Source organism: Papilio xuthus, unplaced genomic scaffold (assembly GCF_000836235.2).
Source record: "Papilio xuthus unplaced genomic scaffold, Pxut_1.1 DF829758.1, whole genome shotgun sequence".
NCBI classification, from domain to species: domain Eukaryota; kingdom Metazoa; phylum Arthropoda; class Insecta; order Lepidoptera; family Papilionidae; genus Papilio; species Papilio xuthus.
In genome coordinates, this window is record NW_013528891.1 from 3,110,264 (window position 1) to 3,128,299 (window position 18,036).

Sequence of the window (18,036 nt, forward strand, 5' to 3'; positions counted from 1 at the left end):
TGTTTTGAAATGTTCATTGAAATGGTAGTACTGTACTTTTCTACTGGTCTGCCTCACTGCTCTACGTTCGTGGATAGCATTAACCGTTTGTTTCTGAGACCAAAATCTCTTTATAAAACATTTCGTCTTCCCTGTCATTATATTCGATAACACAGATATAAAAATATGTTTAAAGCAATCTGATTAGTCAATCCGATTTATAAAAGGTCAGTAATTAAATTCAAAACAGAAGCATATCATGTCAAAAGTTATTAAAAATCTTTATATCGTTTCCTAAAACCTTGATAAGGTTAACGACATGATATTTTTAAGCGTTGTTTGCATTTGATACAAGTGTATCTTTAGCGCTTTTATCCTGTCATTTAAAAATGACATTTATGGATAATATCTGTCACGAAAGCCGGCCAATCAGGGCCAATGTCAGAGAAGCCTTGCCCTGACAGAGGTAACGCATAACTGGTTATATGATGAACGATTGACCTCAAACGAGCATTTTACTTTTGCCCTTTTTTTCGTCAATCATTTTATAAAGAACCTCGTTTGATTTTTTTGCTGAGCATTTTCCTTGCTTAGTCATTTAGTCATGTAGGATTTGATTTATTACACATGTAAATATTCTTTATTTTACGTTCTTTATGTTACGTTTTTATTTACGTTATACTTATATCTTACTGTCTTGTCGTCCGTATCGAGAGTGACACCGTTTCCTCTTTACGTATGTCATGCGCAGACGAATCACGCCTGCCAGATACAACGCCACATCATGTTTAAATTCGACACATCTCAGCCTCATTAGGGTAGACATTTTTTAACATTTTATAACAATAATATAAGCCTCCTGAAATCGGTCCAGTAGTTTTTGAGATTATTCGCTATTGTTAGGAAGAAAATCCGATACTGTACCCATGTACTGGCGCAACACTAGCCTTACTAAAATGTCGACGTTTATGTCCCCTCACTATTCTATATCAGATTATAATTAATAATGTTTAAAAATACAAACATATAAATATACAAAATTCAGTTTTATAATATTAGCGTAGAGTGTCGAGCTTACAATAATTTTAATAATCTTACGTTTATATTAGAAATACTGAATAACATATACTCGTACATCTAACAAACGACAGTCTACAGTCAAATATTACAATGTTTTAACTTCAGCAAAGATTAAACACAAAAGTGTCGCGTAAATAGTACAGTTCGGTCCTTGACCTCTGCGGTAAGGTCCGAGTTAACTGGCCTCAAGTATACACATGCGCTTCTATTGTTTTACTCTGCATACTTCATTGTGGCTTTGTGTAAGTAATACTAGCAGTCGCCCGTGGCTTTGTCCGAGCGGGGTTAAAAAAATAGATAGTACTTGATTCTCAGACCTATTGAATATGCGTAAAAATTTCATAAAAATCGGTCAAGCAGTTTCGCAGAAGTATAGTAACTAACATGGTGACTTGAGAATGTAAGATTTTTAAGATAATAAGCATGTTTTGTTGCTTAATATACATTAATTTAACAAAAGACTGGCAGTATTTTCTATTTTAGTACATACGTTACTTAAATTAATAAAAAAGCTAAAGTATTGCAGCTAAAAACTACTTAAGTGGTAATGGAATCATCAAATTATTAAGACCACTTTCATAAGGAAGAAACTAATAAGATTTAATTTGAATGGATGTAAAGGTAGAGGTCGATTGGAGATTGTATGGGTGGATTGTGTGAATGAAGATATGCGTAAGAGGGGAATAAAGATATGACGGTTGATAAAGATGTATGGAGTACATACTGTTAACATATTCTAGTTAAGTTATAAAGCTACAAGTTTTAAGTTAATAAACATTGACCTTATAGCCTATGATTCAACAAGCTTTTATATCATTTAACAGCACATAGTGTGACTTAACGAATATCAGGAATTTTGAGTCAGAACTTTTTACAAAGATTTCGCGACAATTTGTCAAAATATAAAATTTCCGCATTTGAAATTTTAAGTAAACCGCAAAATCATTTATATATTTATGTCATATTATTTCTTAGAAGCCCGGAGATCCCCAAATAGCATATATTTTTACTATGACATAAATACATATAAAAATTCTCACGACGAATGTTAGTTACCATACTCCTCTGAAACTTCACCGATTTTTATAAAATTTTATATGAATATTCAGTAGCTCTGAGATCGATGTTTTTATCCTCGCGGACGGAGTCGCGGGCGACAGCTAGTTAGTAGATAAATATAAGTAATATTTTTCGAACTTAACAGACTTTACTTTACGACACTACAGTAACATTTTATGCATAGGTTCGTTTATTAATAAAATATTTTTACAGTAAGAACAGAGAGATTCAAATACTAGCTGTCGCCCGCGATTCCACGCGTGATTAAAAAAAGACATAATTAGAAGCCTATGTGTTTTCCAGACTATGTTCTACATCTATGCTTATATTTAGCGTTATCAATTTATTCTGGAGCATACCGTCTAACAAACATCCAGACATTCACATTTATAATAGTATGATATAACGTAAGTGGACATTAATAGGCTATAATTATATTATAATAATTGCGTTTATTTATATATTTCCGCATTATCAACATTTTCGTAATATATCGATAAACATATAGTTGTTTCTAATTAAGATTGACAAGGTTAATTTACGTAGTTTATTAAGGTTAGAAAAACTATACGTTCGTGAAAATTATTGAAAACTGATATGATAAACAAGTGAATGTAAGTTTTTTTTTTAATTTTAAGTGATAAACGAGCAAGCTGCCACCGGAATTTGTCGGAATAGCGAAGCGAGAATAAATTTTACATTGGAAACGTATCTGATGTACGCTTGCTTGTGTCTACTTATATAATATTATAAATACGAATGTTTTAATGGATGTTTATTTGTAAGTATCTTCAAAATGGCTGAAAGGACCTCGATTAAATTTTATATGGATGTAGAACATAGTCTAGAAAAACAGGTAGGCTAATCATTATTATTTTTTAATTAGCACGGAGTCGAGGGCGACACCTAGGCACATGTAAATAAGTAAGCGGGTTATCGAAGACGTCTGTTATACAAACATAGATGGCGTTAGTAACTTCGAGATTATCTCATACCTTTTGCCTTTTATGCGGACAGAATTAACTAAATTCGAGTGTGCAATGATGTTCAGAATTTTATGGTACAGAAAAGTGAATTTTGAAGGTAAGATTTCACTTTATAAACGCAACAATATGCGTACGATTCTCGTTCATATCGACATAGTCACGGTACGTTGAGCACCAACAAGTTAGTTTTGAAATGCTTACAGGATTAGATTATTAACCACTTTCATTATTGTACATTGTTTGGCCTTGTGACCTGGATAACGTCAGTTTAATTTAATAAAATATAAAGATTATATTTAAGCAACTTTCAATATGAATGTATGTACATTGGTAGGGGTAAGCCTAAGAGATGGTTAGATTGTGTGGAAGGTAACATGATCAAGAAGGGAGTGATGATTGACATGAATTAAGAAGGATGAAAAAGCTATTAGCTCTCTAAATTTACACAGAAATAAATAAAATCGTTAGTTATCTTTAAGCGTGTCAACTTCGAACCCTGACCCGACAGCCCTACTTCCATTTCCCCTCCGCGTTCCGATACGCCCTCGCGCTGAGGTCGCGATGGGAAAGGAGTTACAATCTAAACAGATTACATTACGATGTAGATTTAAATGCCGATAAGTAATCGTACAATCTGGAATATTAAGGCATCTTACTTCTTACTAATATTATAAATGCGAATTAGATGGATGCATGGATGTTTGTTACAAAGTATCTTCAGAACGGCTTGATCTCGCTGAAGGGCATAGATGTAGAACATAGTCTGGAAGAACACATAGGCTCCTACTTATTAACTAAATAAATTATTAGATTGACTAGTAAAGTTATGAATTTGATTTTTATACGAATGATTGATGTTAGAAAACAATTTGTGGTGTCGACAGGTTTTTTTATCGGCAAATTCCCATACATATGTACAATTATTTATGATACTTACTACTACTAAATATATAGTTTTTACAGTTTGTTTTAGGCTTATCGCTCTAGTGAAGACGCACCTTTAAGTACGTATGGTAATTTATTCCGACATTGAGGAGTATAATTCAAACATTAAGTAATGGCTAAGTACGCGTGGAAAGCATAGATTTAATGATCACATGATGAACAATGGTGCAATTCCATGTAACTGGTTAATTCACCGCTAAGGTTATCTATCTAGCACAGCAAATGTACAAAAGTATTGAATTGTAATATTTTAAATATGTACGTGTATTATTTACTTATGGATATATATGGATTCATTATAGAATCAATGTTAAAGTAAATTTAATAATTAATCATCAGCTCACTATACAACCCAACTGAGGGGCTCGGAGCCTACCCTAAGTCGGTGACTAGGCCAGAGTCAATGGCCCAATGCGGGTGGACTTCACACATATCTTTGAATATCTTCTCAAATATGTGAATGCGTCACGATGTTGTTCCTTCACCGTTACAACGTCATATAAAAGTACATATGTACATTGACAATCGAAAAACGCATTGATACATGGCAGGATTCGAACCCAGGACCTGCAGAGTACAAATCAAGTGCTTTAACCCCTGAGCCACCAATGCTCTATTTTGCATTAATTTAATTTAATTATATTATGTTCATATTTATAAAATGAATTGCAATAACATGCTGCCTATACTTAAATGATTTCTTAGGTCGAAATGACGTAATATGTAGTAGGAGTAGCAAAGAAATGATATTAAAACCGAGAGGCTGATCTGTCGCCGACAATCCAATAACATGACCGTGTATACAACGGTAGTTGTGGTTACGCAAAAGGCAATTTCATCTAACCGCGAAACCTTCTGATTTGATCTTGGACTGGTTTCTAGTTTTGTCATTCAACACGACAGCAAAACACGCGACTGTGTACGATTCAAAATTCATATCACAGATTGGTTTATACCATTGATTATAGAGAAACGGACTAGGCAAGAAACCGAAATTACTAAATAAATTCTACCACTTTTCGCGAGGTGTGATGTGAAGATAATCAACATGCCTATAAAAGCTGACGCGTAAATTTGAAACGCTTTTTTTGGAAGCATATACAATTACGAAAGGTTATCTTTTTTATATAACAAGAGGGAATACGTGATTTTGACAGGTCCTGTCTTTTAAAAGTCAACGTATTTTACGGTCGGAAATCTCTTGAATGGAGGTCATGTATGGGAATTTAATTGTCATTACGCGTATTGATTACCAATTACTTTTTATGTTTATAAAACTACAACGTACAGTAAATAATTTTCGCGAATGGAAATTTCAAGATTAATTGACAATTTAACGAAATAAAGTATGTAAATAATATTATGAGTCGAAACAGATTTTTTAATCGTGTTTAAATTAAGCTTACAATTTAATTCAGAACATTGGTTTTTGACATTCTTTTACTTTGACAAAAATTATTCAATTTATACTAAAATAACCTAATTTATATTTATCTTATAACTAAATAAAGCCTATTTAAGGAACCTTATGTATTCAATTTAAACAAACACTTTATAAATTTAACGTTTTATTGTGCAACATTGTAACTCGCCGACAATTTGTCCACTTCTAAAATAAAATAAAAAAACACCGAGACCCGAAGTAAACAACCACTATATTGTGCATGATTTCGTTTTCATTTTGGAATTCCTCGTCACGGTATTTGTAAAAATGATGGAAAATAATCAGCATAAAGCTTGTAATAAAATTTTATTACTTGATAACTCGGTCGTTATACATGTGCGGGAAGACTCCGCATACGGGCTAAAAACTAATGAAATAAATGGTCGATGTAAAGCAGGATTGTGGGGACTCAGCTGACGAGTATATTGCGCGGTAAGGAAAACTATTGCTCAACGCATATGGGCGCTACTCCTAATGAAACGGTTTGCGAGCGATATGGTATGAATGAACTGGATTCTCTCGCAACACACACGCGCATTTTAACGACTAATGATACTGCGCCCTAAAGGTTCATTAGTCCGCGCCTTTCGCACCGCACGCGCGGATTAAACGGCTTTGCTTTGTCATTCCTTGCAGGCCGTGCGTGCGGTGAGTCCGGCGCGGGTCAATAGATGCGTAACTTAAGTTTTAACATCTTCACTTTAAAAATTTCAAGAGTTACTTAATAATACTAGTTATATAGCTAGTTTATAGCTGATTTAATTAGCCTTCTTTTGAACTATAAATACCAAGTAATGTAATTAATTATATAGAATTAAGTATAGGTTAAGTAACATACAATTAATCGCAATTTTCTAGTTTAAGTTTCTAAGGAAATATGCTTCGCTCTACTTAAATTTGATTCTACGCAATCAGTTGTACTAGTCTACAATGTTGTGTTTACCACTCACTAAACTATTTCAACTAACATTAACAAAGGAATATAAACTTTATGCTAAAACAATAAGATACATTTTAAATTTTACTTTCATTTTTAGATATGTATTTATGTATTGGTATGAACTATGGGAAACATTTTTGGCGTATTACGATAATTTTAAATATCGATTTCGAAAGTGACAAATGAATGAAATTTGTAATGGGTAAATTCTACATTACGTGAAAGCGTAAAAATGTTAGTTTGATAACCTTTTATTTTTATTTGACCATCTTTATCGATACAGCCTGTGCAGGAAAATTAAAAGTCTAGCTTGAGGGCGCTTCACTGCCTTCTTAATTACATCACCTTCTAGTACGCGAATTAAGTTCAATTTTTATTCGAAATATGTTAAGGTATCTTATAGTCTAGGTCAAGACTTAGATAACTAAATTATACTTAATTATATTAGAGTTTGTTTTACACAAATAATGAAATAGTTCTAAATAATTATAATATATTAATAATACTTACGTATATCAATTTTACCGTGAAACTTGCTTTGTCTCTTTTTTTACAAAAAGAATGAAAGAGATGACGATATTTTTTATATGAGTTTCCCGATAGTGGAAAGCCTGCAATTTTTTCTATAGCTAGTTGATATAGACGAGTAATTCTTGTGGAAGGAAAGACTTTTACCTTTATAAGCTTTTTATGTGTTCTCTCTGTCGGTACAACAAACGAAAGCAGTCAGTGAAGTTTATACAGGATGTACTTTTACTGTTTAGTATGTGGAAGGGCGTTTGAATTATTTGCGGGAAATCGTTTAATTACAAACCACCTGTATATTAAGATATAAATTCTATTGAGAAATCTACGTTTCCATGTGTTTAACTTAACGCGTTGATGTCTTTTGTTAACGATATCGGTGTGAGTGACTTTTTGTTTTAGAAAATCGACTGCTAAAGGATGTTTTTTCTTTCTATTTGAAAATTAATTACAGGGTAAATTATTGTTGATTACACGGTGAACCGTAGAATAATTAATTGGTTTCAGCAACACAATAAGGTCATTGACGTCTGTGTACAAAAGAAAAATCAACCGAATTGCAGATTCAACCTCTTGCAATCAATCTTTTTTTATTTGCAATCAACAGACACGGCTCATTTTATTTTTTGGAAGCTTTCGACGCTCTTCCTTTGTTTTATAAATCCAATGGTATAGGACAAACACCTTTGCCTTAGTAAACAATTTAAAAGCACTATACATCTGTTCACACATTGAGAACAAACAGATGACCCGAGAGGCATTAACCAGAAAATATTGAGCTGCAAACCTTTCGCTACATACAGAAAAGCAGTACGTTTAATAAATTCACAAACATCTATGTAGGTCAATATATAATGGCTTACTTTAGGTATCCTTTCCAATGTCCATGAAAATATGCCGAGTGAAGGCCAAGGACCTTTGAAGTTTTCTTTTTCGTTTTTACTTAAAACATGTGAGTTTTATTGCTTATGAAGCTTGATTCGTGACGCGACACTTAAAAGCTTTAGAAAAAGGATATATCACAAATATTTAAAGAACGGTAAAAAATAATAATAAACCGATGAATCTCTGTTAAACTCTAGTACATACAAATGTACATATGTGTTTTGTAGAAGGTTTCGGCATTATTTTGTTAATTAATGATATTAGTGCTCGATATATTTAAGCCTTTTTAAATAAGACCAATCTTGTAATTTCAGTCCTTCCAGTCTTAGATATCTTAAAGTATTTATTATGGATATAAAGTATAGAAGTAAAAAACAATACTGAAAGTAAGAGGCAATGAGAAAGGGATTGGGCATCCGTTCACTACATTCTCTGGAAGAAATATAATAGTATAACTTTATTAACTTGAAGCATTTCGAAATTACCTAGATATTCATCACTCACATGACATCTACAAACCTATCATTGTTGGTGACAACATTGTCGGTATGTTAACATGTCTTACTTTGGAACATGACTTATAATATTCATTCAACTATCAATTTATCCTATATCTTAGTAATATTATAAATGTAAATGTTTGGATGAATGTTTGTTAGAAGGTTTTTCCAGAACAGGTAAAGGGATTCCATTAAAATTTGGCATAGATGTAGAACATATTCTGGAAGAACACATAGGCTACTAATTATTTTTTAATTCCGCGTGGACGAAGTCGCGGGCGACAGCTAGTTTTTAAATAATTCTGATAATTTATAAGGGCAGTTATAACAGTACTGATCATTGCTATGTTATGAAACATGACCGAGATACGATAGTATACAGGAAACGATTACGATAACTGTTACCGATTCGGTATCAAATCGACGCTGCGTTTCGTGGTATAGTTTCGAAATATAATTTCTTGTTTATAATACTTTGTGTTTACACTGTTTATATACTTATAACATATATTGTCATCCTTTTCGTTCCATTTATAATAAAAGATTAGAGACAACACTATGTTTTCATAGAAGTATTATAGTAGAGTTTCACGGCACTTTTTAAGTAAAAATTTTATGAATATGAATATAATAAATAATTTTACTATTATGTCTCGACTCTAATGTCCAAGGTATATAGGAAACATTTATAAGATACTAGCTGTCGCCCGCGACACCGTCCGCGCGGGGTTAAAAATAGATGTTGGCTGATTCTCAGACCTACTCAATATGCTCACAAAATTTCATGAGAATCGGTCAAGCCGTTTCGGAGGAGTATGGGAACGAAAATTGTGACACGAGAATTTTATATATATGATATTGTAAAATTACAGTCAAGGACAGTTATTTCCTACCCATTGACAATTTGCTGAACTTTATTCCATGAAGCTGTCGCTCTCGGAATTAATAAAATACATAATTAATAGCTTATGTGATCTTCCAGACTATGTTCTATATCTATGCCAAATTTCATGCCGTAAAAGATACCTTCTAAAAAATTAGTTGAAAGCAGATCTAATTTCTTGACTCTAATATACCATTTGAAGTTTAAAAAGATTATAAATCTACAAATGTTAACCCGGATATAAATCGTGCTAAAAAAAGAATTAATTACAAAACTATACAACCAAAAAATCTATTTACAATGCGATATATTAGAGCACAACAACCTTTTGCATACAAAAAACTTATTACTCAACAAATCGGTTTCTATTATTAAAACTGAATAGCTATTTAGATTATCTGTTACATTAATTACGAAATACTATTGTCTAGTTCTGTATTATATGTATTCAGATCTTTCGCAGTATAGATCTAAAAAATAATCTGATCCGGTAGAAATAATTCACTAAAATGCTGTCTTGTTATGTGTTTCTATGCCTCACTATTACTCTCTTATCTTACTAATATCATAAACTAGCGATCTCTCGCAACTTTCCGCACGGGATTTTATAACACTAAACTTGATTAGTAGCCTATGTGTTTTTCCAGACTATATTCTACATCTTTGCCAAATTTTAGCGAGATCCATGCAGCCATTATGGAGATTCTTCTTCTTCTTCGTCGTTATAGTCTTTTCAGACTAGTCGTGGTCATCAAGTATCAGTGACCCGCTTCACCAGGCGCCGCCACTCCTCCCTTATCGTAGCCTTTTTAGTACATTGGTGTAAAGGGACATCTGCATTATGGAAATACCTCCCAACAAACATCCATCCAAACATTCGCATTTATAATATTAGTAAGAAGTAAGATGGAAAAGTTGACATGGATGGATGTTTGTCAAAAGGGAACTCCAGAACCTCTGAACGGATTTTGATGATATTTGGCACTGATATAGAATATAGTCAGGAAGAACATGTAAGTTTATCGTGATTTTTTTTTAATTTTGGGCGGACAGCTAGGCTCAACTATTCTCGTTAGCTCCCCGGGTCATATAAAATTTGTCGGAATGCAGATAGTTGACAGTTACAATTTTGATTTGATCGATTTAATATGAACTTGACCTGTTGATATCACGGAAATTGATTTATATTGGAACAATAGAACTTCCTATATCCGCATGTCAAAACTGTCATTAACTTTCTTTCTGTTTGGCATATGACCTTAGCTATGCGGAAAAAAAACAAAAAGACAAAGGTAACATTGTCGTTCAGCCTTGCGTAAATACAATTACTAAAATGTTTGTAATTTAATTATATTGCTAATGTTCTACGCTACTGATTGTTTTTAATTAAAATCTTATATATATAAAAGTAAGCCTTGTTGGTTACACTAATTATAACTCAAGAACGGCTTTACCGATATGGCTAAAAGTTGGTGAGGAGGTAGGTTAGAGCCAGGAGACGGACATAGGATACTATTTATCCATTTTTTTTCGAATTTATGCCTTGAAGAGCTGCTTTTTATTTAACTTACAAGTATTATAAATGGGTATGTTTAGATGGATGTGATGTGGATGGATGGTTGGGTTTGAAGAAATCTCTAGAACGTCTGAACGGATCTCGTTTAAATTTGGCATTGTATAAAACATAGTCGAAAGAACACACTAATTAAGTTTTTATATATCCACGTGGACGGAATCGCGGGTGACAGCTAGTATCTTAATTATAAAACTTTCATATCACTATGTTAGTAACCATACACGGCTGACACGGCTTGACCGATTTTTATGAAATTTTATATGCATATTCAGTTGGTAATTAATTCATGACAAGTTTCATGGGAGAATAGTGCAGTGGTTTCCACTTGCATTTTTGCACCGCAGTGATCCATATCAAGACAAGCACGACCTTCAGTAATGAAGAATACGAAGAAGAAGATTCAGTAGGTCTGAGAATCGGCTATCATTTTTTTAATCCGTGTGGATGGAGTCGCGGGTGACTGCTAGTAATATCTAAAAACTAGTAACTCGCAAGTACATTGAGGTATTGCCTAGACCTTGACTACTATAAGGATGTTGACAAAACCTTCTTAGTGTTTGGTTAATCTAGAAAATCATGTTAACAATCACATCTAGTTTTGTTGATTATTTTATAATTTTACGACTTATATTTTTGTGCTGTTGGTTATAGTGGTTCATTTAAATACGTTTAAATTAAGAATATCTGAGACTCCGCGCTATATTATGACGTCATTGTTACCACATGTAAAATAGGTAGAGTTAATAGTACAGGTCATTAAAATAACATTTTGCCAAACTTATTTTTTTAATTAAGTAGTGTATTTAGTATAAATAAAATAATATTTTCTTGAGTGCATTGTTACTTGAAACTGTTTTTTTTTAAAGAATTAACATTGGATAACGCTATTTACATGCCTGTATTGTTTTTATTATAAATTAGTAGCATTTTTTCATTTGTTTAGATGCAATAGCTTGTACTTCCACGAAAACGCATGCGCGAATTAAGATTCGTTTCACGCCTCGTCTCGACAACCGCGCCCAATGTCAATTCTAAACAGATTTTGACGTATCCGACTTTATCACACGAAGGAATATGAATTTTATGTATAGTGAGTTAAAGTTCCTTTTCGGTTTGATTTTAGGTTTAAAACGATTATTAAGGTTTTTGCAAACACACCTCTATTTATATTACTGGGTAAAGGGCAGACGTGATGACTTTATATTTATTACAAACTCACAAGACAGTAGTTGGCTGAATACAGTACAGAAATAAACCAAAATTATTTTGACGTTTTACATAATTAATCGTGGGTTTCTGACACCAAAATCTCTGTATAAAACATATCGTCATCCCTTTCATTATCATTGGCAAAATAAAGAACAGTATGTGGATATTCTGGCCTCAGAAACCACGAATAAGTCACTTAGCATACTTTTACTGTGTCTCATAAAAATTAGTCATTTTAATGACTCGTAATTATTATATTTATTTCTATCTCTCTATCAATATATAGTCAATCTTTGTGCCAACGACTTTTGTCAGATTAAAAATTTAAAATCTTTTTATTCCAAGTTACATTGAACGTTCATTCTTTTTTATTTTCCGTTTTTTTTTTCATTTAAAATATTGGTGCCAGTTCCATGTGATTTTATTGTGTATTACGCTGAATATATAAAAGAAATCGATTTTAAAAGCAATCACGTATCGATGTATTTTCCCGCTTCCGACTGTTTTTGGCGCGAATTCGATTGTTTCTTCATACGTTGCCAGGTATTTGTTGACATAATCTTTGGCAGATTGACAATTTGACTTATATAATCTGTATTATGAACAAGAGTTTAAATCTTTACACTGTTCAAGTCCAATATTAGTTAATAGAGTTATTCCTTGGAATCGCCTTGGAAGGCCTCGCTATCCAGCAGTACTATTCTGTCTCGGCGTTTGCGCTTAAAAAATAGTATAACAGTTTTGCGTAACTCTTTTGTCCTTCCGTGATACAGGCATAAAAGTTATGGACGGACCAATTTATGTGACCCGGTAGGCAGAAACTAAATTAACACAACTCATTAGCGCCCCCAGTCAATCATAAAAATGACAAAAGATCCTTTTCGTACTGTGGCTGTCATGTCATTTTTTTTTTCTTTTATATCATTTTTTAGGCCCATTTAGATGTTTTCTGACATGACTAACTGCGACAAAACCTCTTTCACCGGATCGCTAGTTTATCGCACTATAAAATTTTCATAATTTTTTTTAAAGTAAAAACAAAAGACGTCTTCCATTTATTTATTTTTTTCTAAGTATTTCTTATCCGATGACAAGATAAGTGGCTTATTCATGAATATTCTCAAGATCAGGGGTCATCAACCCTCCCTTGCTTCATTGTTAAACCAATTATGATAATATCAAAGAATATTGATACAAAATTATTCATATTGACAGCTTCACTAGACTTGTTAAATTAATTCTAACAGAAAACATATTTATTATATTAACTATTGACGTTCCATGCATTTGATATTTTATTATTTTTAAAAACGTTTATTTTCGTCGCCAGCGTCATCTGTTTGTCGTCTTGTCTTAACTAGTTTGTAGTTTCATAGGTAAAAATAATTTTATTCTTTAATACTAATAATGCGACAAGCTTATAGCCAGTAAGAGAGGCGAGGTACTGTCAGAGAATATGTAAAACCTACATAGAAGATGGTTAGATGAATAACCTTGAGACGAAAAGGACCTTGTGACACTTTATTTATATTGAAGGGCGCTAGTGAGCTATGATAATTTAGTTTGACAGAAGTCCACCGGGTCAGATAACTTTGTCGGTCTATAGTATTTTATTGATACTTAATTGAGTTAGATCTCGAAATTCAATCCAATAGCTTCCTACATTTTTACTAGCCTTAATTTCAAAGTTTATGCACAGATCGAAGACTCTTCTGACTGACATCTTTCGGTAAATTGACCACTGATTTTTTTTTAAGTTGTAAAGATATGTAAAAAGGTTAAACGTTTTCTAACCTTTTTCAAGCACACGTTTTGTACATTTTCTGCATTTAAAAAATATGCAACACATGAGTGCACTTTTTTTTATTAGCTAAATTATCTTAAGAAATAAAAACTATGCATATTTTATTTCCAGCCAGCATTCCACATCAGTGATATTTTTCTTTTGTATAATTCCGTATTACGCGATAAAAAAAACAATGACATTTATAGTTGCCGTCGGACTCTAATTTGTTTTTAATTCACAAATGTTATGACCCCTATAAAAGCTTAGAAGAATATTGACACATGTTTATTGCAATGTAAAAATGTGGATAGTCTATGGTTGTACGTTGACATATCAGAATGTCATTTAAAATTAAAAAGAAAAAAGATATTTATCATTTAAACTAACTGTTGCCCGCAACATCGTTTGTATCCGTGTGAATAAAATAATCCAGGTTAATTTACTGACATAAATAATATTAAATAATTTATATAATACAAGTTAATTAATACAATATGTAATTAACACAAATTATATGACATCACATTATGTCCGAGTTGCGTGAAAACGAAAGTGGGGTCTGTAGAGATCGAAAGCGGTAGGTAAGTATGCCAGCGAATGATTGTAAAGGCACCTACACACAAAATAATAATAATAATTGTCTAGATTAATTAATAATTTAATTAAGATTATTGTAACGGTTAATAATATTCAAAACTATCTGTCACCCCAGAATCCGCGTGGGGTTAAATAGTAGCCGATTCTGAGACCTACTGAATATGCACATTTCATAGTAATAGGTCAAGCAATTTCAGAAGAGTATGATAACTAAGATAAAACGAGAATTTTTCATATAAGAGATATAAAATATTTTTATATTTAAATTAATTTGAATCTTAGAAAATATTTTTATTAAAAAAAGTGAGTCCTTGGTCTCTACCTATCCTTCTGGGTTAAGAGCGTGAGTTAGGTTGTAAGTAAATATGCTTTATTTTAATTGTTCAAAATTACCTAGGGAGCAACTAAACCCATATTTTTTATAAATGTGTTTGGTTTAATACGTCAAATACACCAAATTTTTAAAATAATAAGATAAAACAATTATTAAAAACTAGTGTGAACTAGCCTTTATGTTCGCTTGAACCACTTCACTTGGTTTTGTTATGATTACGTGTTGAGAGTTAATAGATTTACGTGACCCACTCGCTACTCGGTTTTAATCTTAGTGTTACTAAAGAAATAAAACGGGTTATGTATGTAACGTATGTAACTTAATTTAATATAATATTTTCAGTACTTGTGATTATAATTAAAAGAAATAAAAGCTTTTGTTTTAATATAACGATGGAAAATGGAAAAGAGTTTTCAGGAAAGAAGGCATATTTGGAAAAGAAATTCTTGTTCCTGTATTTCCGACCGTTAAATAATACAAGTTGGTCACCCTACGAGTTTATAGGTCTCGGATGTGGATTGATTATTATAAAACGATTACTTTAATGCTCACGTCAATTTAATAACATATTGGCTGCTGTAAAAATGTTTATAATAATTTTGATTCGATGTTACAGTGGGTTTTTACACCCGAAGTACGTGTACAACATTGTTATCTCTGCTTATTTCAAAGAGAATTAATGGGACGGTTTTTTTTTGGTGTTACCACGGTGAAATTCCATGGTTGCATTTTATTGGAAGCTCGGTTATCAGAAATTTGTTTTTTTTTTTTTGTAAAGATTAATTTAAATTGCAATTCGTTTTAAATTAAAAAATATCATTAATATGTCCTTCTGTAATTTATTTTTGAATAATGTTATTAATGTAATTTTGTTTATTATTCCATTTAAAGCTTGTATTAATTTTTTATAAAAAAAAGTAACGCATTCGCTTCAAATTATCCGCATCCTTAATGTAATAAAATTCAAGGGATTAGGGTCTTTTAAAATTTTATATCATGTTATTATATTTTGAACAACTTTTGCATATAATAAATTAGAATTAGTAAATCGTTACACCCCGGACGTTAAAGTGAGTCGTAAAAAAAACGACGAATGTAACTTTTCTTTCCATGTCACAACTGTCTATGTTAGGGTAACCATGGTTTTTTCGACAACTTCGAGACATCATTCGTCGCATAAGATTATTCTATTATTTTTATTTCAGTTTATTGAATATCGTTCAAAATATATTCTGTACTAGCAAATGCCCGTATATTCGTTTGCGCGGGATTAAAAAATGAAGTAATAAATATAGCCTATGTCAGCCAGGGATAGTGTAGCTTTCAAATAGATAAAGAACTTTTCACATAGGTTAAGTAGTTTCGGAGCCTAAAGCAGACAAACAAACAATCAAATCATTTCTCTTTATTACAGATAATTACAACGTACAACTAAAACAATTATTATGATAAAATCTTTCATAACTTCTACAATACGGACGCCTGGTACTTCCTAGTGTATTCTCCCTTATTGTCCTAACTTGTCCAATACTTGGTCAAATTAGGAAGGAATCCTAGTATATCGTAGTAGCATGGTGTACGTAGCCCTTACTAATATAGGTTAGACACTGTCACGGCTGGCAAAGCACGTCACGACCGAGGAAAACATTACTGGGGTATAATTACTGGCTTGCACGCGTGTAGTAATCACTTTCGGTATATTTACAATACTTTATATTGCTTTGGTGTCTCTTTTGCTTTGCGTCATTAAGATTGCAATTTGATGTCTTACAGATTCGACCGGGAAGAAGGACTATCGTCTAATAAAATGCGGAAATATCCTCCTTATATTTACGTTCTTTGGCCACATCTCTCCATTAAAAGTAGGGAACGTATCTGTAGGTTTTGACTTCTTAAATCTTTAATGTCTTAAATCTTTATACATCTGTATATAGTCCCCGGTTACTTCAACATTTCGGCAAAATCAGGTAGCCACTTGTTTTTTTCGCAAATTCTATTTAAAAACACTTTCAGTCGCAATCTCAGTCTTTGATTTTTGAGGAAGCCCCTAAGTGTAGATTTCTCATGCGCATTTATACTAAGGGACTAATGATAACGCGTTAGGAAATATCATATACCGAAATTTTGAAGGTTTTTCTTCTATGATATGTGTACGTTTTTTTCTTTTGTTTGTACATTAGATCGTATCACATTTAAGTCGAGTTTATCTCTAATCATATTTGGCCTTACAAGATAAAAATTCACACAAAAGGATTTACAATGGCTTATATCATATTTTCCCGTACATGGTTCTATAGCAAAGATTGGCATGTTGATATTGCCAAGGACATTTGAGTACAAGGGGGTCAAAATATGCTTGTTATATTGTTGAAGTTTCTCGCGATATTCTGATCTCTATCTTGTCTAAATACAGTTTGATACTTTATTTCTAAGTTGTTATTAGAATTGAAATGTAACATTGTTGAATGGACCAAATCATAGACATGTTTAGACAACGGATTTTTTTATTATTCTAAATTGAATACGACAACACCAACTCACGACTGTAACCCTAGTGTTAGACAGAAATGATGGACTCTCATTTTCGTGTTTCAGCAGTAAAAACCTACTCTATCTGTCTGTAGTTCATGTAACATACTTGACTTATAACTGTTATATGTTCACGATTGATGTAAGTACATAACTTATAGTTATGTAATAACGTAATTTTATCTAAAAAGTTGACGACATAGTTATTGACATCGTTATGACTAAATGGGTAATACTGACAAGCTATCAGACGCCATTTTTTATTGCTCGATTGCCGCCATTTTGTTCTAATTATAGATAAGCATAAGAAACTGGCAGTGTAGACTAATTAGAAAAAAAAAAGATGCCTCGACGATACATTACTAGGAAATATATCGATCATTATTATATGCTACATATATCATCAGAAATGCATCAATCAGTATCGTCAGACAATGAAACTAATCCTTCAAGAAACTGAAAGTTGAAATAACGGATCGTTTGCATAACATATTATATATGCTATGAGAGATTTCGTTTGTATGTTAATGCAGGAATCGACGCAAAAACAAGTTTTGTTCGCAGACAATGACCCGCGGAACAATGCTCCGACCATGTTTATAAGTACAATGAAAGGAACTGCGATTTATTAATCAAGGATACGTCTATATTCTGACGTGTTCCTCGATATAATTACAGTAATGTAACAGAAAAAAACGTATATCCGTTGGATTAAGGTCATGAAATGATTTCACCTATTATTGTATGAAAGGAACATGGATAGTAAATTAAATTCTGTG

At 32.3% G+C, this 18,036-nt stretch overlaps 1 protein-coding gene across 8 annotated transcripts in view; it reads left to right on the top strand.

The window, feature by feature from the left end:
* The window catches only part of Adamts-like (A disintegrin and metalloproteinase with thrombospondin motifs like), a 138,315-nt gene that overhangs the window by 76,616 nt on the left and 43,663 nt on the right, over positions 1-18,036 (top strand). The gene's annotated exons all lie outside the window — the stretch shown is intronic.